Genomic DNA, 22649 nt, shown 5'->3' with positions numbered 1-22649 from the left:
ACCAAATCCATCCTTTCGTCCATTCTTCTTTGGTGTTTCCCCTCCCTCCCTCTTCTGCCTTGTTCTTTCCGTCTGTCGTCTTTGTGTATAATCTCTTTACGTCTCTTTCACTACCCTTCACTTCAGCCCCCCCACCTCTCTCTCTCTCTCTCTCTCTCTCTCTCTCTCTCTCTCTCTCTCTCTCTCTCTCTCTCCCCCCCTCTGTCTCTCATGGCATCCTGTTCACTGTGTTTGATTTGGGCATTAGTATCCTCCACTGGCAGACAAAACAACCCCAGACCTCTCCAAGCTGCAACCCCCAGCCGCACACACACACACACACACACACACACACACACACACACACACACACACACACACACACACACACACACACACACACACACATCCCTTCTGCTAATCACTCACAGGAAATGGGCTCCCATGCAAACGAGGCCCGCCTGGCTAACGCAGAGCCCTGTGTGGATTTTTTTTCAGGCCTTGGCTTGAAATGTTCCCCAGTCGAGGAAATTGAACATGATCTCCCTCTTTCCCCTTCTCTCGTTCTCTCCCCCCTCACCCACACCCCTACCCCATCTACATGTTTTTCTTGATGTGGTTTTATTTTATGACTGTTTAACACAGTCTTCGTTTGAATCCATTCTTTTTCGGGGGATTATTCTCATTTACGGGGCATACAGCATCACTCCGTCCTCCCTGGGAGCATACGTTCACGTGAAGCTATTTTACATGCAAGTCTAGCAACGTGCGATAAGTTTGGCAGTCTTAATTCAAAGGTATTTGCAGCTATAAACACTAACCTTCACTTAACATAGAATTATTGAGGGGGATGTCTGTCTACTGTATGTGTCTGTACTGCTCTCTTCGGGGAAATTGTAGTCTTCCACTGTGCTCATGGTATCAGTGTATTTATATTCAAGTAAAACATCTCCTTGAAGTGCTGCAAGTAGGGGTGTATGTGTGTGTGCGTGTGTGTGCATGTGTGCGTGCGTGCACACCGATGCACAGCAAGAGCCTCAGTGTTAATCTATCCATTTATAACTCTGAAAGTGTACAAAAATGTAACCAAGTCTCACCCGTTCATTCTTAGAGTTACATTTATTCTCTGTATGTTTATATCTGTGACTCTGTGGCCCTCACACATGAGATATGACTCTGGAGACCAGGCCTAAGTGCACAAAACGTACACTGTGATAACTTATCAGCATCTCTCCATTATAAAGAGGCTTACATGGTAAAACTGTGTAAATAAGAATTAAAAGTTAGGCATGCTTGTCAAAGGGGATTACTACACAGTCAAAAGGGGATTACAGCACAATAAAATCCTCAGTGTTTACTGTTAACGCTCCGAATGCGAGAACCGGTTTTCTACGTGGTTCGAATCCCAACGGTCCGATGCGGGACGCGGCTATCTATGTTTAGCGCATGTTTTTATTGATTACTTTCAATCGCCTTTGTACACACCCGGACAATAGATCAAGCAGCCCCGATTCATCCCACAACACTCCGGTCACTTGATCAAAAAAAAAATATATATGCCTCTCCCCTCCCTTCCTGACGGGAGGGGCGCAATGTGTAGAATAGTCTCTATCACATAATGGCTGCGCCCATGCGAGCGTATTCCAGTCAACAGAATCACACTGCATAACATTCAATCGGCTTGTCTCCGGCTTCCATAGAGCATCACAGTCCCACCCCCTTTCAGAACGACGAGTGGCCCAGGAAATGATTCTCCATTCATTTTCTCCATAGGCTTTTCAAAAAGTATTTATATAAAGACGAGACGGTTACGCCGCGCACCAAGCCAACTCGGATCGTGACAAATCATGACAACAAACACAATATTTTGTGCCGATCAAATAAATTGAAAGAAGAAAATAAAGGCAGGATACAACACTTTGTTTTGTTTTTCTTCTTACTAATTATTTGATCGGCCCAAAACATTGTAATTATTGTCATGATTTGTCACGATCCGAGTTGGCTTTGTCCGCGGCGTAACCGTCTTTATATAAATACTTTTTGAAAAGCCTATGGAGAAAATGAATGGAGAATAATTTCCTGGGCCACTCGTCGTTCTGAAAGGGGGCGGGACTGCGACGCTCTAAAGTCTCCACCTCCCCTCCTGTTTGTTTCAGGGTCTTGTGTGTCGTGTAGTGTCTGTCGGAAACATGTTACGACATGATCCGGCTCCATGATGGACACAGATCTAAAGTCGGTCTCCTTTCCTTCTGCATACACAAGAAAACTATCACGGACTCGGCGAGGGACGGTGGACGGTTAGTTTTTGATGATGATGATCGACGGTCAGATGGAACAATGCAAATATGCGCTGTTGTGTTACTGGAGGGGCAGCACAGCAACACCACTGTCCCTCGACGAACTCGGCTAGCTGAGTTGGAACGATACACAGTGACAGACACGTACATACCGGTAGATGGATAAATAATGACAGCGCGTCTTTGCATCGTTTTATCTGCCCGCCTGGTGTCTACCCGATCCGTCATCATCATCACCATAAAAAAATAACAAAACAGTAGTAACGTAGCCCTCAGTCCCTATGTTCATTCTTTAGCTCATACAAAAGCCAATTACCGACGAAGGGTAGATGGGATCAATGTGTACTTTTTTCCTCTTAAAAGTAGACATTCAGGGCTTTCATTCGGTGTATAGTATGTATAGGATATTCTTTAACTGCCTGTCAACGTCTGACACAAAACGGTCCTTAACTAGACTTTCTGTTCAAGAAGAGCACGTTACTACAAAAGCAGGTGTTACATAAAGTGGACAATGGTATGTGCCTATGCGGTGTGCTTCTCGCTATAAGAGAACATTTGCTGTCTGCCTTGGAAAAGGTTGGTCGTCCAATGCTATCAGCGTAGCGTCAGAGGTAATTAGGCTGCGGTAATGTTGGCACGCGTTGTGTTAACTCTGAGAGTGTAAAAAACAGGTCCATTTGGTTCCATTTGTACTATTATTATTTAGTTGGGGACCCCCTGGAACTCTCACAAGGACCCCCCGGACGCCACTTTGGGAACCACTGCTATAGACTCTATACTCTAGTCTATAGTCTATATATTTTTTCTTCTTTTTGATATTAAAGCTACAATCCGTATTTATTTTAGTGGGGGTGGGGGGAGAATTAACTTCCACATCATGTTCCGTATTTGATTCAAAATACACACACACACAATCAAGATCAGCATGTTCGCATGTTACGCTGCATATTTTGACAGATACATTACAGAGATCTGCATATACAGTATGGGCATTAAAGGGACAAGGACTGACGGATACAGAGATCTCCATGTATGGGCATATCTGCGTCCCTGGCAATTCCCTTCCTTAAAGTCATCACCTCAGATTATTTCCTGTCCCCTCCTTCCTGTCTCTCTTCGCTGTACTGTCCAGTACAGCAGGAAGGGACGCCTTAGAATCATTTTCATTTTCAACAAAACTATGCATCCTGTTCAACAGAGGCACATTATGATGACTGGCTGTCAGTGATTCAGGCAGCCAGCACACCAGGAAGGAGTTTTTTTTCCCACCTTAGCTAAGCTTGTTATGGTTTTGTACTTTTGTGTGCTCTGTAAAATGACGAGTCCCTAATTTGATATGTCACGAATCACTATGTGCGTGAGGGAAAGGACAGGACAGATAGAGGGACAGTGGAGCTGGGAGGCAGACAGCTGTTTCCATTTTTGTTTGGTCATTGGTTGAAACTAGCCCTCACTCCCACCATTCACACACACACACACACACACACACACACACACACACACACACACACACACACACACACACACACACACACACACACACACACACACACACAAACATGTGGCCACTGGTCGCTAGGGTATTTGGAAGGATTTGGGTTTTCTTTTTCTTTTTCTGAAGGATCTTATGTCTGGATAATTTGGGAAGAAAAAGAAAACATCCGCTGAAATGTGTATTTACTGTCGGCCACCTTTATGCAAAAGAAGTTCAATGTTTTGCCCTTGGAGTTGCCACCATAGGGATGCTGCCTGTATAGTCTTCTCCAAGCAATGGTCAGATTTATGCCTTTTTAATGTTTGCTAAAGCCAAATGAAAAGAAAAGAAAGGAAAAGCCTTAGAATCTTAGAGACTCTGTAAGACCCATTTGCAAATCACCTTTGCTTTGCAGTCTGAGCATATGCGCTGATTCAGCATAATCATGTGTCTGTGTTTTCGTTGTGCTTCTGCCTGCCATGAATCCAATATGAGCTCGCCAAGCACAGAGCAGCCGGCCTCTGGTCTGGTGCTGTCACTGTGTTCATTAAGCACAGAGCAGCCGGCCTCTGGTCTGGTGCTGTCACTGTGTTCATTAAGCACAGAGCAGCCGGCCTCTGGTCTGGTGCTGTCACTGTGTTCATTAAGCACAGAGCAGCCGGCCTCTGGTCTGGTGCTGTCACTGTGTTCATTAAGCACAGAGCAGCCGGCCTCTGGTCTGGTGCTGTCACTGCGTTCATTAAGCACAGAGCAGCCGGCCTCTGGTCTGGTGCTGTCACTGTGTTCATTAAGCACAGAGCAGCCGGCCTCTGGTCTGGTGCTGTCACTGTGTTCATTAAGCACAGAGCAGCCGGCCTCTGGTCTGGTGCTGTCACTGTGTTAATTAAGCACAGAGCAGACGGCCTCTGGTCTGGTGCTGTCACTGTGTTCATTAAGCACAGAGCAGCCGGCCTCTGGTCTGGTGCTGTCACTGTGTTCATGAAGCACAGAGCAGCCGGCCTCTGGTCTGGTGCTGTCACTGTGTTCATTAAGCACAGAGCAGCCGGCCTCTGGTCTGGTGCTGTCACTGTGTTCATTCTGTCCACTTAAAACTATGCCGAAAAGTGTTCGTCGACTACTTTCTTTCACTGATGAAATCTAAATAAAAACTACGCTATGATTACTAAAACTGTGACATACTGACAATGTTTTTCAACAAATAAAATGGTAGGCAGGGATTAGTGGAGAAGAGATCCCGTAGAACTAAGACAAGTACTTTTATTTTTGGTTGTGTGATTTAGTCGAGTAAAACTAGACTACCGGTAATACTAAAGCATCTGCATCACAGATTACTAAAATAATTAAAAAAGATTCAGTCTATTCAAAAGACTGACTAAAACCAAATCAAAATTTGCTGTCAAACTCAACACTGCTCTGGTGGTCCTTCCTTTTTTTTGGTGCTATCGTTTTGGACCAATGTGCTTTGACTCTAGCCTGTACTATTTAATAGCTACAGGCTCCCTCTGTAGACATTTTTAAAGCACAGCTCAAGACTCACTTTTTCACTATTGCTTTTAATTGAGTGTTTTTATTCATGTACTTATATTATTCATTATTATTATCATATTGCACGGCTTGATTTGCTGCCGGTTTTATGCCCTTTGCTATTGTTTTATTGCCTCAACGTTATTTTGTTTCCGTTTGTTTTACTGAAATGCATATATATATATATATATATATATATATATATATATATATATATATATATATATACATTTTTTTAAACTATTTTCTTGTTTGTTCTCTGCCTTGTAAAGCACTTTGCGATGCATTTCTGTCATGAAAGGTACTATATAAATAATGTTTATTATTATTATTATTATTATTATTATTATTATTAATAATAATAAAATAATCAATCAATGGTGAGGAGTTGAACACTGACAGCGAGAAGGAATGAAGACAGTCAGAGGAATGAGGGAACAGACTAGAGAGAAGTGAGAGGAAATGGTCTGCTTTTCCCTGCGTGTGTGTCTCTGCATCTTTTGTCTCTAGCAGTGCTGTCTGTCTTTCCTCATGGCATTGTCTGTGTCTGTCTGGCAGTGCTGACGTCTGTAGTCATTCTCTCTGTTTGCATCTCTCACTGGCAGTGCTGATGTCTGTAGTCATTCTCTCTGTTTGCATCTCTCACTGGCAGTGCTGACGTCTGTAGTCATTCTCTCTGTTTGCATCTCTCACTGGCAGTGCTGATGTCTGTAGTCATTCTCTCTGTTTGCATCTCTCACTGGCAGTGCTGACGTCTGTAGTCATTCTCTCTGTTTGCATCTCTCACTGGCAGTGCTGATGTCTGTAGTCATTCTCTCTGTTTGCATCTCTCACTGGCAGTGCTGACGTCTGTAGTCATTCTCTCTGTTTGCATCTCTCACTGGCAGTGCTGATGTCTGTAGTCATTCTCTCTGTTTACATCTCTCACTGGCAGTGCTGATGTCTGTAGTCATTCTCTCTGTTTGCATCTCTCACTGGCAGTGCTGATGTCTGTAGTCATTCTCTCTGTTTACATCTCTCACTGGCAGTGCTGATGTCTGTAGTCATTCTCTCTGTTTGCATCTCTCACTGGCAGTGCTGATGTCTGTAGTCATTCTCTGTTTACATCTCTCACTGGCAGTGCTGATGTCTGTAGTCATTCTCTCTGTTTGCATCTCTCACTGGCAGTGCTGACGTCTGTAGTCATGACATTGACACACCGTTCATTCAACTACTGTACTTACCGGAGTCTTCAGTTGCTCCCTGTACTTCACAGGAATGTTTCCCTTTTCCATCATCCTCAACCCTGCCACCCATTCTGATCTCTCTCCCTCCCTCTCTCCCTCTTTGCCTTTGTCTTTGTCTCTCTCCCTCTGCATCTCTCTGTAAATTCAGTCCAGACACCAGCCTTAAATCTGGATTCTCTCTGCTTAACCAAACATATGGAATGCTACTGCATGGAATGCTTCAAGTCTGGAGTGTGTGTGTGTGTGTGTGTGTGTGTGTGTGTGTGTGTTCATATGTTTGTACAGGACTGTGGGTGTGTACATTACATGCACATGTTTGTATGTGTGCACGTGCATGCCTGTCCTGTGCATGTTTTTGAGGTAAGGGTATAGCGCTTCTGTGGTGATGATGATAATGATAATGGTGTATTTCTGTTTGTGTGTGTGTGTGTGTGTGTGTGTGTGTGTGTGTGTGTGTGTGTGTGTGTGTGTGTGTGTGTGTACACAAGAGATTGCCTCCCCAAAGCCTTAGCCAGATACAGCTGAATGGGGCCTTGTGTTGTCGCAGCCAAAACTGCTTGTCTGCTCATGCATGAGCCCATTGCAAAGCCTCAGAATGCGTCCCCATATCTGAGCAGTTAGCTCATTCTGAGCCTGTTAGCTCCACTGTGAATGCTCTCTCCTACAGTGATGGCATTGTCGGCTTGGCCGCAGCCAGGATCTCTGCCAACTGCCAAGCATAACAATGGTGAAAGGATGGCATGGGTATGTGTCTTGAGTTTATGATGACTGTGACTCCCGAGTTCACTAGAAGTAACCTCATGCCCTGTTTGTGTCATGTGTATTTGCAGAGAATGGAGACCTGTCTGGGATGATTAGCTTGATGTGCCACCCATAAGAGGCGGGAGAGAAAGTAAGTTTGTGTTGTACTTTATTCTTGTACTCTATTTAAGTTTTAAAGTATTCCCTATACAATGTTGTGTGTGTGTGTGTGTGTGTGTGTGTGTGTGTGTGTGTGTGTGTGTGTGTGTGTGTGTGTGTGTGTGTGTGTGTGTATCCTTGTGAGAACCAAATGAGTCCAATTTTAGAAAGTGAGGACCGTGACAGAGGTCAGGCAGGTACCGTAGTTTGATTGATTGATTGATTGAAACCTTTATTTCAGGGGAATCCAATTGAGACCAGGGTCTCTTTTTCAATGGCGCCCTGTATACAAGCAAGAACATTTACAGCAATGACTTTACATAGATACATGACATGGACACACAGTACAACAATAATACACAAGCACATACACAAAGAAACAAAACCTTATAACCAAATATTACATAAAGCAGGTGCATATGCCTTCCTCTAGTGTGAGGTCAGTTAAGAGTCTTTTAAAAGTAGTAAATAAAACATGGACATTCAACTTCAATTCTTTTTGACAAGTATTCCATAAATGTGGAGCATACACCCTGAAGGCAGTATCTCCCAATTTAGTAGTAGTTTTTGGTAACTTCAATAAAAGCATATCTTGTGGGTATTATAAGCAGATGTATTGAGATCTAGCAGTTTTGTTAAATACAGAGGTAGTTTACCTATTAGTGCTTTATACATGAACAGGGTGGCATGTTGTTTCCTTCTAAGAGCCCGAGAAGACCATTCTACTGAGGTGTATAGTTCACAGTGATGAGTTCTGAGTTCTAGTTGCGATGGTTAGAGGTTGGAGAATGACTGTAGTTGGTGGTAGTCATCATCAGTGTAGTATATAGCTAGTATAGCAGTACACAGGTGCATGTGTACTGTGTAGTCACTTGGAAGTCGCAGGGTCAGACTGTTGTTTCATATTCCAAGGCCTGCTGCCTCTCCCTGCCTTTCTTTTTTCTAGTTCTTCTTTCTTCTTCTTTTTTCTTCTTCTCTCTATATTGCCCTCTTTTTCCTCTGTTGCCTTTCCCCTCCTCTGGTGCTCTTTGTGAGGCTGTTTCCTGTTGGGTACTAAAGCCGGCGCCATGCTTCCTTCCACGTACCCTGAGCTCACACACACGCGCGCACAGCCGCGCACACACACACACACACACACACACACACACACACACACACACACACACACACACACACACACACACACACATAGAGATCTAGCGTAAGGCCTGCACGGAGAGTAAATCTGCGAATTCAATATGGAACGATTGGCATGTTTGTTTTGTTTTCAGTGACGAATGCATATGTGTGCATGTGGAATGCACTGAATACCCACCTCTTCAGACTCCATCTTAGCCCATGGTACTTGCCCTAGCCTATACTTCTATACTTTTACTTCTACTCCACTACTCATATCTAAATATTGTACTTACTCCACCACATTTATTTGAAAACTTAAGTTAACTAGTTACTTTGTAGATTTGGATTATTACAAAACATGCAACGCATTGTGAGCTTGTAGATCTGCTATTACATCAAAAGATGTTTTATGATTTGAAATGTTGAAAGGGGCATTCTTCACAATGATTACTTTTACGTTTAGTACTTTTATTTTATTTTATATATTTTATTTTTTATCCCACGATTTTGTAACCCATTTTTCACCCCGTGCCAATCATCTAATGTGATCCTGGGCTCTACACACCCTCCACCAACCTAGTCCCCATATATGGGGGACATGGGGAGAGCAACGGACTTGAACTCATGCTTCCTTCATGCCTGAGTGTCCAAGTTGCTCCTTTACACCTGACAGGAGGGAGTTTCCCTGGTTGGACGTAGCGCGTGGAAGGAACACGTTATTCCAACCAGTTCCTTTCACATTTAGTACTTTAAAGGACCACTTCACCACTTTTCAACCTATCTTCATATAATTGGTCCTCACTAATGTTCATCATAAAATGACACCGTTTTTTCTACTCAGTCGGTGTCATGGGAGGGCTGTGGAAAATTCAGAAACCCACCAGTGACATCATCGAGGGAATCCAAGCTAGAAACTAATAGAAACTGCAGGCTTTCTAAAAGTTGCAATGTGATAATGGTTTAAAAAAACTCTGCCTAACGATGATGTCACTGGTGGACGGGTTTCTGAACTGCCCACAGCCTAGCTCCTAATGAGACACAGACTGAGTTGAAAGAAATGTGGAATTTTATCATGAACATTAGTGAGGACCAATTATATGAAGATAAGTTGAAAAGTGGTGAAGTGGTCCTTTAAGTGATGCCAATACTTTTGTACTTTTACTCAAGTAAATTTTGAATTCCGGACTTTTATGAGTACATTGCCGTATTGATACTTATACTTAAATAAAACAATTGAGTACTTTTTCCACCACTGATCAGTGGCCGTGGAGAGTGACCGTAGCGTCCTTGGTCTCTTTCAGAGTCTCTTTACAGTTTCTGCACAAAACCTGGAATCGAATGACAAGTTTATTTCTCTAACTAGAACTCAGCCATCTAATTAGTTTGAGTTTGTAACTGTACTGGTTTATGGTCATGCTCTGCTGTAAGCTGTATATTTTCAACTGCATAATTCATATAATATTTGTTAGATTTCACATATTTACTATACAGTATATATATACTGTACTGTATACTATAACATTTTATATATATATACTTTATAAACACATGGGAAGCTAGTAGTTATAGTACACTTTGTGCTTGCTAGGTTACCTGCTGAGTTGTAGCAGCTTGTCATTTGCGACTTGATGACGATGGCGTTTTGTAACCTGGCAAAGGCTATCCTGTCCACTCATCTAGTTCCCCTATTGATGACGTTACCTCTTTCTCCCTCGCAGCGTCATCGTTTTGCTTTTATCTCGTTTTCTCTTTTCCTCTCCTCCTTTCCCCTCTCCCTCCATCCACCAGCCCAGTGCTGCATTCTCACTGCAGTGGTGTGCTCTGCATTGTGGGCGCTCGCACCACAGTCATGCATCTCTTTCACTGTACAGTATAGCTCTCTCTCTCTCTCTCTCTCTCTCTCTCTCTCTCTCTCCAGCTTTCTGTCAGTGTTCAGCACTTTCTCTCTATTACAGTTCTCTCAACCCTTTCAGGCCGTGACCCCCCCCCCCCCCCCCCCAAATAATCATATGTGTGATTCACTCACTCACACGTATACCCCCACATTATGAATCTGGCTAATGCCAGGCTATAGGGACCCCCCACCCTGACAAGAATTTGAAATTGTAGGATTTGATGCATTACATTTAATTTGATTTGGTTCAGTGAATGAATCCGCATTACAAGTCTGGCTAATGCCAGCCTAGGGACCCCCCCCCCCCACCCTGACAAGCACACTTTGCAATGCTAGATTATTTTTCTAGCGGGATGAATCTAGAGTTGCAATACCATTGACAGCCCATTGATCCAAATCGAATTTCCAATCTGCTTGTATTAAACAACGTTAAACTCACCAACATTGCAGCTGTAGAATTATCTTTCAATTTGCAAAGACTTTGTTTCATAAAGATCCACATGTTATGCTGCATGTTAGCTACTTTCTGTCAATAAAGTCTGTGTTTTCTTTTTGAGAGAGGCTCCTATTTTCAGCTATTAGTGTAGATTTCCGTCCTACACAAACATTAAATTACCATTGACAATTAATTTTACATCATAGTGTCTGAGCAAATAGAAATAGGCATAGGCCCTCATTTATCACTGCAATTTTCGGCATTTATCATTCCAGCGTGACTTTGAACTTGGACGTACGCCAGGCCAGAATTCACATCACGTCGGGAGCTATCGTTGACTTTGTCTGCACCTGTTTTTCTGTCGGGCATCTAAACATATGTATTCACTCCTAAAATGTTAATATAAAACTGTATATGTACTATAGCCTATATATATACATACATAAAATACATAAATAAATGTAAAGGAATACATCAATGATGTGTCATATGAAATTGATAGGAGCAATTAAAATCGCGCAATATAAAAAAATATAACATGTTTACAATGTTACAAGTTTATGCTTAATCATAAGCATAAACGGCGGCAGCGACACCAGCACATGCAGCACACACCAGCCTTCATCCATACGTTTATGATTCATTCATTAATCATCACTCCATAAATGTTGATTATGACTGCCTTGCCAGGCTATCTCTCATTAACCCATTCTGACCGGGCACCCATTTTGGTGTTAGCATCATGTTATGCTTTACCTATTGAAAAATAGCAGATCTACAAGCTCATAGCGCGCCACCGAGTGGCGCGCTACGAGCTTGTAGGTCTGCTATTTTTGAAAAATCGAAGAACGACTGACATTTTTTAGAATCTGATCTCAGGTCAGAATGGGTTCATCAGACCAGTGTGTGTCCTAGTGGAAACCTCGTATGAATCTGATCTCAGGTCAGAATGGGTTAACGTGCAGGGCACTGCAGGCATCACTCACTCACAGCACTCACAGCATGCAGTGAGCAGTCTCACTGGGATCGCCTTCACCACGTTTAACATGACTATGCTTAAACGTGCACTGCGCACAAATGGGTAATATTAATATAGTAGCCTACATCACAAAAACGAGGGCGAGGCTTGATTTTCTAGGGCGTGCCAGATAGATTTCAGCCGTCACATTTATCAATGCTACGACCGAAATTACGCAAGGATCACCCGTTTGCGTTTGCATCATACATGCCGTGCCGACGTGAACGTACAGCAAACCCCACGCTCGAATTTGAGGCAGAATTTAAAAGCGCCCCTCCCTTCACACGGGTGTGATTTTTTTTTTAGGTATCAAGTCTTGCGAAGAAGGTCAGTAGACCGAAAGCTTGCAAGTGGTTCTTGTCCCCCGGGGGCAAGAACCACTTGCTCTGCTCTATTATGACTCACAATGCATATTGCGCATCCACCCTGTTCAAGTCTCTCTCTCTGGACCTCTCCTGAGACAGCCACTGAAGGTGTGCAGCCGCAGAGGGCACCTGATGCCAAGGCATTAAGCTGTCAAGGCTCTGCCAAGCAAGCTCTCGCTGCGTTTGTGTGTGATGTGCGAGAGGGATAAACGCTGTGTATCAACAGAGGCTTTTAAATGTCTCTCTGAGTGGAGTGTGTGTAGGTTGCTCTCCGGCATACTTAATAAAAGTTAGAAATTATGATAGAAATGCTCTGTTACAAGTAAAAGTCTGGAATTCAAAATGTACTTGAAGTACCAAAGTACTAATTATGCAGAATGTCGCATTTCAAGTTTTCAAATGTATAATAATCTAATAAAAAATAGCAGATCTACAAGCTCCAATGCGTTGTATTGCGACGCATTGTGAACTTGTAGATCGGCTATTTTCAAATGACCGAAATGTACAGTATATAGGGATGTGTTTAATGTATGTTTTGTAATAATAATCAAAGTAACTTAGTTTTCAAATACGGTAATTGTAGTGGAGTAAAAGTACAATATTTGCCTCTGAAATGTAGTGGAGTAGAAGTAAAAGTATTGGAAAGTACAAAAACCTCAACATTGTACTTAAAACTCTTTCCGTGCCCAGCAACCTCTGCACTCAAGACCATGGAAACGCGAGCGCTCACTCAGAAACCCGATCCGCCATCTTGAAGCCACTCTGGTGCTCCTTCAGTGCTGCTAGAAGTGCTAATATGAGAACCGCAGGGCATCGAAGACTTTTCATTGAGGTCCAAATATTGCCTAATTGCCAATCCTGACGCGGATGGAGAAAAGATTCAGAGAAAAACGCTGCTAAAGATCGTGGTTATAACAGGAGTGACTGGAGGGATCGCCCCCCTTCGCAGAATGAACTCGTCTCCTACGTGATTATAGTATAATCACGGGTCGCCTGGAGCCAAAAAGTCATGAAAGTCGTCAACGGTACAGATTGACACTTTAAAATAAGTTGTGAAAGGCGTCATCGGCACGGAAAGAGTACAGTACTTGCATATCAAACTGGACGTCCTTGAAATGAAAAAGGTTGAGAATCACTGCTGTGTGGAGAACTTGACTGATCGGCTCCCGTTGCCTCAGTGAGCTACTTGGGGAGGGGTGGATAAGAGAGAACTAGAATTTGCTCATCCTAGCACCACGCGTCACAAATGGGAAGAAGACAATAGCGGGAGGGTGATAGTCGATACTGTTTTGGTTTTGGTTGTTTTTTTAACTTGGAAAAGCAAACATGGCAACCCATGATGTTTTCATATATCCAGTTGGTTGGAAAGGGCAAACTTGGCAACCTGGCTGAGTGGCCCTATTGTTTGTTTTGCTTGTTTTTATTTCCATCTAAAAGCAAGCATGGCAAGTGGCATGTTTCTATATACCACATTGCTTGGATGTCGTAAATGTGGCAACCTAGCGGGAATAGTATACTGTAGTCCTTTGTACTGTACTGTACTGTACTGTACTGTACTGTACTGTACTGTACTGTACTCATCCGTACTCATCTACTCCACTGTACTGTACTATACTGTACTGTACTGTACTGTACTCATCCGTACTCATCTACTCCACTGTACTGTACTGTACTCCACTGTACTGTACTGTACTCCACTGTACTTTACTCATCTGTACTCCACTGTACTGTACAGCAGTAATAGCAGGGGTGGGGGTGGAGCGAGTGACATTGGGAGGAGGTGATGTGGATGTGGGCATGGGAGGAGAGATGGTGAGGAGACAGAGAGAGGAGGTGATGTGGGCATGGGAGGAGAGATGGTGAGGAGACAGAGAGAGGAGGTGATGTGGATGTGGGCATGGGAGGAGAGATGGTGAGGAGACAGAGAGAGGTGGAGATCATAGTGACATTGGGAGGAGGTGGATGTGGGCATGGGAGGAGAGATGGTGAGGAGACAGAGAGAGGAGGTGATGTGGATGTGGGCATGGGAGGAGAGATGGTGAGGAGACAGAGAGAGGAGGTGATGTGGATGTGGGCATGGGAGGAGAGATGGTGAGGAGACAGAGAGAGGTGGAGATCATAGTGACATTGGGAGGAGGTGGATGTGGGCATGGGAGGAGAGATGGTGAGGAGACAGAGAGAGGAGGTGATGTGGATGTGGGCATGGGAGGAGAGATGGTGAGGAGACAGAGAGAGGTGGAGATCATGAAGAGCAGCAGTTGAGGGAACTGTAATGCAGTGGTCCTGCTGTCTGTGACCTTGGGTGGATGTATTCGATGATGAGAGGAGATGGTAGGTCTATGACCTCCTAGACCTACCATCTTCTCTCATCACCAATACATTCACTAGGTCACATTCTCCATAAACGCTAACAAAGTATTAAATTGCATATAAAAACACAATTGGCGTATATTAAAAATATATTTCTGTAATATTAAACGCGCTTAAAGGATGATTTCACCATTTTTCAACCTATCTTCATTATAATTGGTCCTCGACAATGATAAAATAGCAAAAGAATAATCTACTCGGTCTGTCTCATAGGAGGGCTGTGGGCAGTTAACTCTTTTTTCCCCCAAGTCTGTATTCTGTATATACGTACATCGACGCTAGGTGGCGTCATATGCCAAGTCCGTATATATACGTACCCCAACGTGGACTCCGTCTATAAGCCTACGGAATCCTTTAACATTGGTTCCCATAGCAACCACCGTTGCAACTATGGGATTGGAAATATGGTTGGGGCAAACTCCGACTTCTTAAAGTGAACGTGTATGCTGGCCCCTGGAGCTGGGGTTTATGCTAACAGCTACAGGTAGAGATAGTTAAGAAACCCGTCTTTCAGTGACATCATCGTTAGGCAGATTTGAAAAAAATCAAGTATCTAATATATTCTTGCCAGAACGATGGCTTCCATTATAGAATTGTAACTTTTCAGGAATAGAAAGCCTGCAGTATTCCATTAGCTTGGATTCCCCATCGATGATGTCACTGGAAGACGGGTTTCTGAACTTCGCACAGCCCTCCCATTAGACACAGACAGAGTAGAAAAAGATTGTTCTATTTTATAATGAACATTAGTGAGGACCAATATTATTCAGTATGAAAAGTGGTGAAGTCGACCTTTAATGAAGATTATATATATATATAGATACATAGTTACATACATGTAGATGTTTTATCCAGCTAGTGGGCATAAATAAATAACTTCACAAGTAAGACAAGCAAAGACTAAAGGGTAAAAGAAGAATTCCACATATCTTTAGTTCTTTACTGATGTGACTTGTGAGTCGTGTTCACCAGTCAACATCCTGCCTACAGTTGGCCAAAGTAAACAGCGAGTTGCCAAGGTGGAGTTACTAGCATTGTCATCTCTCTTTGCCACTCTCCCTCTGTCTCTCACTCTGTCTGACAGTTGCATGGGCATATTCACCCAACACACACACACACACACACACACACACACACACACACAAGGACAGTTAACAGGGTTATCAGCTGTTGATAGTTGTCCTTCATGGTTCCCAAGTGATGAGAGCCATCGTGTCGTCATGTTCGCTTATCGGTGTGAATTGGTGGCACACACACATTCCTCCATAAGCAGGTCAGAGCTATAATAGATACCCACACGTACACACAGCATATCTCCACTCATCATTGGGTCATATAACTGTTCTAGCTGACATCTGCTGATACCTGAGAATGTTTGAACAGCTGTATGAAGAGGTTTTAAATAGTGTTTGTCCTGACTACACTGTCTGTTAATGGGCTGTGGCCACAAACAGTATAAAAAAAAGTATGTCGCTCTCCAGTTGGATTTACGAGAGAACGTTCCTGTAATTTTAACTTTTTTAACTGATGTTCCTATTCAATGTGAATTACAATGAGTGAAGAGGCAGGAGTTGAGTGTCATGTTTAAAGGACAACTTCAAAAGGAACGGCTTGTGACCTTTGTTGCACGTCATCCGCCAAAATGTATCGGCCATCATTTCTCTCTCAAGTGTACGGACATGTACACCTTTTCTCCTATTATTCGGTCATTCATATAGCAAAAACCTGATGAAAGGTATGGGTACGTTGTAGGCTACACTACTTCCTCTACTGTAGAGGGGTTTTGTTCCAAACAGAGGACCTGTTGTGTATTTAAAAAAAAGGCCTGTTCTCTCTCTGGCTGCCCCAAGGCTGCTTGCAGCTCATATTAATGATGTCACAGTGTGGCTGGTGCTTCGTGTGGGAGGGGTGCTGTCACAGCCTTGTTAGATCTGACTAACAAAATAACAATGACTTCTGCCTTTGCTTCCCTGGGCTTCCACAATGGGGGCTTCCCACGGTTTCACACCATGCACCAGATAGTGAAACCGTAGCACGCGTGCACAGACAAAACACACACACACACACACACACACACACACACACACACACACACACACACACACACACACACACAGGTGGGAAATTATCTCAAACTAGAAAAAGTGCCCTTCAGGGCACAGGTCTCCACCAGAAGGATAGGAGTGTGTGTGGTGTTTGGCAAGATGTTTAGGAGTAATATAATCATTGTGTGTGTGTGTGATGCGGCTTGGCCTGTTGTAGCGCCACCATGAGGCTGATTTGAAAACTGTCAAGTGGCATTTCTTCTTCAGCCTAGTGGGAATATGCATGCACACAGTTTCACCGCAATCAGACGCTGCATTGAGTAGTTGTGGCAATTTGTACAAAACGGGTACAAAGCGGGCGTCTTGATCACATGACTATAGAGAGCATGTGTACCGTTTTGTGTGAAATTTGTATAAAATCTGAAGGAGTAATAATAGAAAATGTACATATGTCGGCCTCCTGGTGGCGCTATAAAGAGCAGATGTGAAAAATTCCAGGCAAAGGTTTTACCTTGGCCTCCAGGGAGTATATACAAAGTTATCCACAGATCCGTGCAGTTAGAGGTTAAAACACTTTTCGGACAGTTATAGCGCCACCATGAGGCTGAGTTGAAAATGTTCACGTGGTATTTCTTCCTCGGCCTAGTGGGAATGTGCTTGCACAATTTCACGGAAATCACACGATGTGTTCATGATTTGCAACATTTTGTTTGAAACTGAGCACTCCTGCTAACTTTGGAAGCCAATCTCAAGCCCAACACACACCGGGTGCGCAGCGACGCGGCACAGGCGTTGCCGCGCGGCAACGCCTGGAAAGTAGAACAGTGTAGAGCAGTAGAGCGTCAGGCGAGGCGTGAACGCGCGCCGGACACCGCCGTTGTGGGATAGTTTCATTGAAAATAACGGAGGCAGCTGTTTTGACACGCGGCGTTCGCAGACGGTGTGTGATGGGCTTTAGCCAATTAGGATGGAGTCTGAGAAATCTGAAAGACCCGTTTCGTTGAAAGGCTCTAGAGAGACTGTGTACCAATTTGCGTGATGTTTTGACAAAATCTGTAGGTTTACTGTCCAAAAACTTGTTTTTCACAAAGCGGCCTCCTGGTGGTGCTATAACAGGCCGTTCTGGAAATTGTTGTCATCCAGGGAGTTTGTGTGCAAAATTTGGCATCGACCGGGTTACCGGTTAACGTTAACGGAGATTATCTGTTCACAGACGGAAGGACAGACGGACGGACACACGCACACCTTCGGCCTGGTGGAGACAAAAATGTGGCTGTATATGGTAAGCCTGTCTACCAGCCACTTTGGCAGGACATCAGCCATTGTTTTGTTGGTAAAGTAGGGAAAGTGGCAGTTGAATTTAAGAATGCACCAGTCATTGTGGCTGGCGGACACAAATAATAGTTTCCTGCCCCATTCGTAGACACCACATCCTCAGTAAGAGCTCCCTCTCAAGTTGAAGTTCATATGTTGTCACCGAAGGCATGGCTTTTGCACCCTGTCCGTCTGTCCGCGTGCATGTGTGTCCATTTGTGAACAGCTGATCTCCAGCACCGTTGGTCTGATCACAGCGAAACTGTGCACACACACTCCCTGGATGCCAGAGGAGAACCTGTGCCCAGAATCTTTCATTTCGGCCACCACGTGCCACCATGGGGCCGATTATTGCTAGATAATTGTCTTTACATTACTCCTCCGCCTCAAATCATAAAGGCAGCTTCCGATTGCCGTGAAACATTGCACACACATTCCCACTAGGCTGAGGAACACATGCCACCCTTTTCACATTGTCCTGTTATATTAGCACTACTATCCTGATTGGCGAATTTCGAAACATTGCTAGCCCAATAGACCTGTGCTCCGAGAAGCACTTTTTCTCCCACTCTCAGTCACATATCCTCCTGATGAGCTATGAATGACTACCACTCTGAGTCTGACACTGACTCTTAGCCCAATCCACTTTCTTCCCACAATCCTGATGTCCTGTAACTTCCATTGCCACATCAAAACCAATTCCTTACATATACAAGTGTCTTGTTTTATGGATTGGGTTGCTTCGGTGTGGGGTAATATAGCATTTTCTGCTCATCCAAACAGATAAGACGCCTAGTGAAAATACCATTTCTAAAACGGGTAGTCCCAATACTTAATTCTGATTGGCTGGTTACCGTCACGTGACCGGTGTAAATTTCACCGATAACCCACTCCTTCAATCACTTTGTATCATCCTGCAGCCTTGTAGCTGAACTGGGGAAGGGGAGCGCTTGATTGCTTTACAAACACTTGCGTCTAAGCACCGCCCGGCTCATATGACTGTGAATGTGTGGCTCCAGGCAGCCCCGTAAATACATCAAGCGCTATTCTCCCGTCACATAGGCTACTTGCAGAGCAAAACAAGGAAGTGTTGTGGATCTGGCTCGCTCGCTCTGGTGGCGCAAAGCGTAGCTACTTTTGTGAATGTAATAGTTTTATTAGGTTAATATTGCTATATGTTTGTAACCGTTTTAGAAAAGCAATAAGCCACTCGAGGCCCCAGCTTACCGGGTATTTTACACTGGCTGGGAGGTAGAAGTCTACGCCCCCAGCCAGTGTAAAATACCCGGTAACCTGAGACCTCTCGTGGCTTATTGCTGAAGTATACGCTTAGCTTTGTTTGCTTTCAGTTTAAAACACCAGTATATGTTGATTTTCATTTCACCAAATGCCTGTGGTGGAGTGTGTGTTTGGATAACATACCCAATAAAATCCTTAAGTGTTAATTTATCCATTGCGAGAGTGTACACCATTAACTCAGAAGAGAAATGCCGATTAGAGTCTGGTAATATTTCAAGGAAACTCAATGCAGGGAGTGTTGGCCTGTATGCCCTGTGCTGGACATACATCTATGTTCACAACAAAAACAAACAAACAAACAGGGATGGAACCACATTTGTAGGCTGCCGCATGTTGTCACGCATGCACGCACGCACGCACGCACACAGTCACACAGACACACACACAGACACACAGACACACACACACACACACACACACACACACACACACACACACACACACACACACACACACACACACACACACACACACACACACACACACACACACACACACACACACACACACACACAGACACACACACACACACACACACAGACACACACACACACACACACACACACACACATCTATCATGTTTAACCTAACATCGCAGCAGCAATTCTAGGGAAGGACAAATATTTAAGTTTTGACTGAGAGGTCGCAGGGTGGTAAAGATGGTCATTGTTGCCTCACTGTCTGTACCCACACAGAACAAAGGCATAAATCTAAGAGTGACATGTCCACGGACGCTCACCCACTGGGAGGAGGAATTTAATAATTTAATCGAATGGCAGTTTCACAATTATGCCTCCAAGTTCGCCCCCCCCCTCAATTGCACACCACCTGTGTTACAGTATTTGCCCGTCTAGTCACTGGATAATGCACCGGATCTGTTGTATCGATCTAGTACGAGTGCTGAACATAGAAGCGATGCATTGCTTGTGATGTTATGGGCTAGTTCAGCCCTGTGATCTGATTTCTGCCTGTAGCTGTGTGTGTGTGTTGAGTCTCCCCAGATCTCTGTGACTCCTTCCTCTCCCCATGGCCTGGAGACTAGCAGGCAACTGACAGGCTAGTATTTTTGGATGCTGCTGTTTTTAATAGAACATCTAATATATTTTGCGTTTTTCTTTTAGACCTCCTCTGCTTCCCGGCCCGCTCATAGCAACTGTGCGTGCGTGCGTGCGTGCGTGCGTGCGTGCGTGCGTGGATGGGTGGGTGCGTGCGTGCGTGTGTGCGTGCGTGCGCCATCCTGCGTGTATAGTGGTGTTTTTTGATGAAGAACATGCTCTAATAGTTTGTTCACTTTGTTGTTGTGCTGCCAGGATCAGGCCTCAACAGGGCCAGAGCAGAGCCATGCGGCTCAGAGGGCTTTTGCGTTGCGTTCAGCTTGTTGAAAATCATGTCCTCAATCTGGTCGTAAATGTAGAAAGGGATACTTTATTTCTTCCGTCCGTCCTTCCTTCTCATCACCTATCGTAACTTTCATCTCTTGGTTGCATGGCCCCTTTGAATCCCAATGAATTTCCATCTTCTCTGTGGGTGTCATCATTCTGCCTTCCAGAGGCAGGGGACTACTTTTAGGCACCAGTTCAAGGAATCTAGCTTTAGACACACTTCATAGGACAGACCCAGAAAAGGCCCTGGGTTACTAGGCTCAGTAGGCTGAGTGGTTACTAGAATAGCAGCTTTTCAACTGGAATAGAAATACACTGCTGGAAAAAATATCAACATAAATTGTTGGCATGAGCAGGGGCGGGTCCGTCCCACATTGCCCTTCTAAATGTTGACATTTGACAGGAGTTCATGCTCGTATCCTAGTTGTACACTCTATCTCGGTCGATGCATTAAAAATATTTTTAAATTAATCTCTGTGTTAACGCCAACATTGTTACGTCAGTTGCAATCTGCGGGCCACCACTTTAAACGCTCTCTGTCACTCATTATATCCCATCATGCTCTCTGGATCCATTCAGGGGCAACCTCACAGTCCATCTGTCCGTCTGTGTGTCTATCTGAGAGAGAGTTCAATACCAGTATTTTCCCTATTTTTCAGTATTTTCGCAGTTTACATGGTAAAGTGGTTCAACATAAGTATCCGCCACTTAATTTTCAAAAGCTGATTATAAACCTAAACATCAAACTTTACTTTACTTGCCCCGACCCTATAAGGAGATTAAACCAACCTTGGCACAATCATAGATAGAAAATGTACTACTCTATAGACTACCCTACTTTCATTATACTCTCTCTCCCTCTTTCCTCTTCTGGTGTGGGGTTTGCATCTCGCCCTGAATATGGCATGCTGCTGAGACTAAAAAGACTAGCAGCTTGTTTCCTTAGTAAAAACCAGATTGTATTCAGAAGAGTGGAAATGAAAACCAAGATGGAGGCTGAAAGGCTTCCCTTTGTGTGTTTAGCAACTGCAGCCAGGCCTCTATGATGGATAAAAAACAGAGGAGCAAGGAAGGAAGCCTGATGTGTCAATTAACTTTGTAATCAAGATCTCAGGGACCTATTTTGCGTGTCTTAAGTACCAGGTCGGAGGCATGGCCAATGCTATTTGGCCACTCAAAACAGCCAAATGGCATTGGCCACACCTCCAGGTCTTAACACATTTGCCGCTATTGGTGTAGTTTTTTGGCATAGATCATAGATGTCTTTTGGTCCTTCATAGTGGTTATGATTAGATTGAGTAGTAATGCTACTTACATTAGCACTGGGTTGCTATTGGTGATGATGTAAACAGAAAAATAAAAAAACTGTCCATCTCGCTGCGTGCATAGCATGGCCATAGTTGACATCATCACATTTGTGATGATGGCTATGGCCGTTTTAGCCCAAGGAATTATTTTTTTGTGGTAAACTAATGCTTGGAATGGATTCAGCATCATGAAAACCCCCTAGTTTGATACGGCACATGCTACTTAAAGCATGATGAAATTTAGATTTATTTTGCCCATATAGGTTGTTAATGGTATGGTCACATATTATGTCAATTATGAAACTTGCTCAACATATGCAAGTTAGTATCTCACAGTTTCTACATGCTGGGGACCCACACTCAACATTTCTAACATAAAACCTTGATGTACTCAACATGCCTGGGTTCACATTCTGGCAAGTGGACTATAATCTGTTTTTGGAAAGAAAAATACATATTTGGAAGATTATCTGGAATACTGGGTCACTGAGTGATCAGCAGACAGCATCCATCCATCTCACTGTTGTCCCTGTGCAGCCTTTGGCGGTGAACTCTCATGTCGCCTCGCATGAACAAATCTATTTTCTGAACGAAGGCGACGTCTTGTTTGCCCACTATTTCACCACATTTCATTGTTGATGCTGTAAGCAGTCATTCGTCCCTAACGTCATATGGAGGGAAGCAGAGAGGACTAGGTATT

The 22649-nt window shown here is 43.8% G+C and overlaps 1 protein-coding gene across 2 annotated transcripts in view; it reads left to right on the top strand.

Annotated features, from left to right (window-relative positions):
• Positions 1-22649, top strand: part of luzp1 (leucine zipper protein 1) — a 73474-nt gene that overhangs the window by 19127 nt on the left and 31698 nt on the right. Inside the window, exons 2-3 of one of the 2 annotated variants that reach the window (XM_080784726.1) lie at positions 7331-7392; positions 17861-17929. The gene's annotated coding sequence lies outside the window, so the exon portion shown is untranslated. The remainder of the gene's footprint in view (positions 1-7330; positions 7393-17860; positions 17930-22649) is intronic. The other variant, XM_080784725.1, reaches the window with a different exon arrangement.

This window comes from Protomyctophum bolini (assembly GCF_963924005.1).
Source record: "Protomyctophum bolini genome assembly, chromosome: 15".
Classification (NCBI taxonomy): Eukaryota; Metazoa; Chordata; class Actinopteri; order Myctophiformes; family Myctophidae; genus Protomyctophum; species Protomyctophum bolini.
This window is presented reverse-complemented; position numbering and strand designations above follow the sequence as displayed.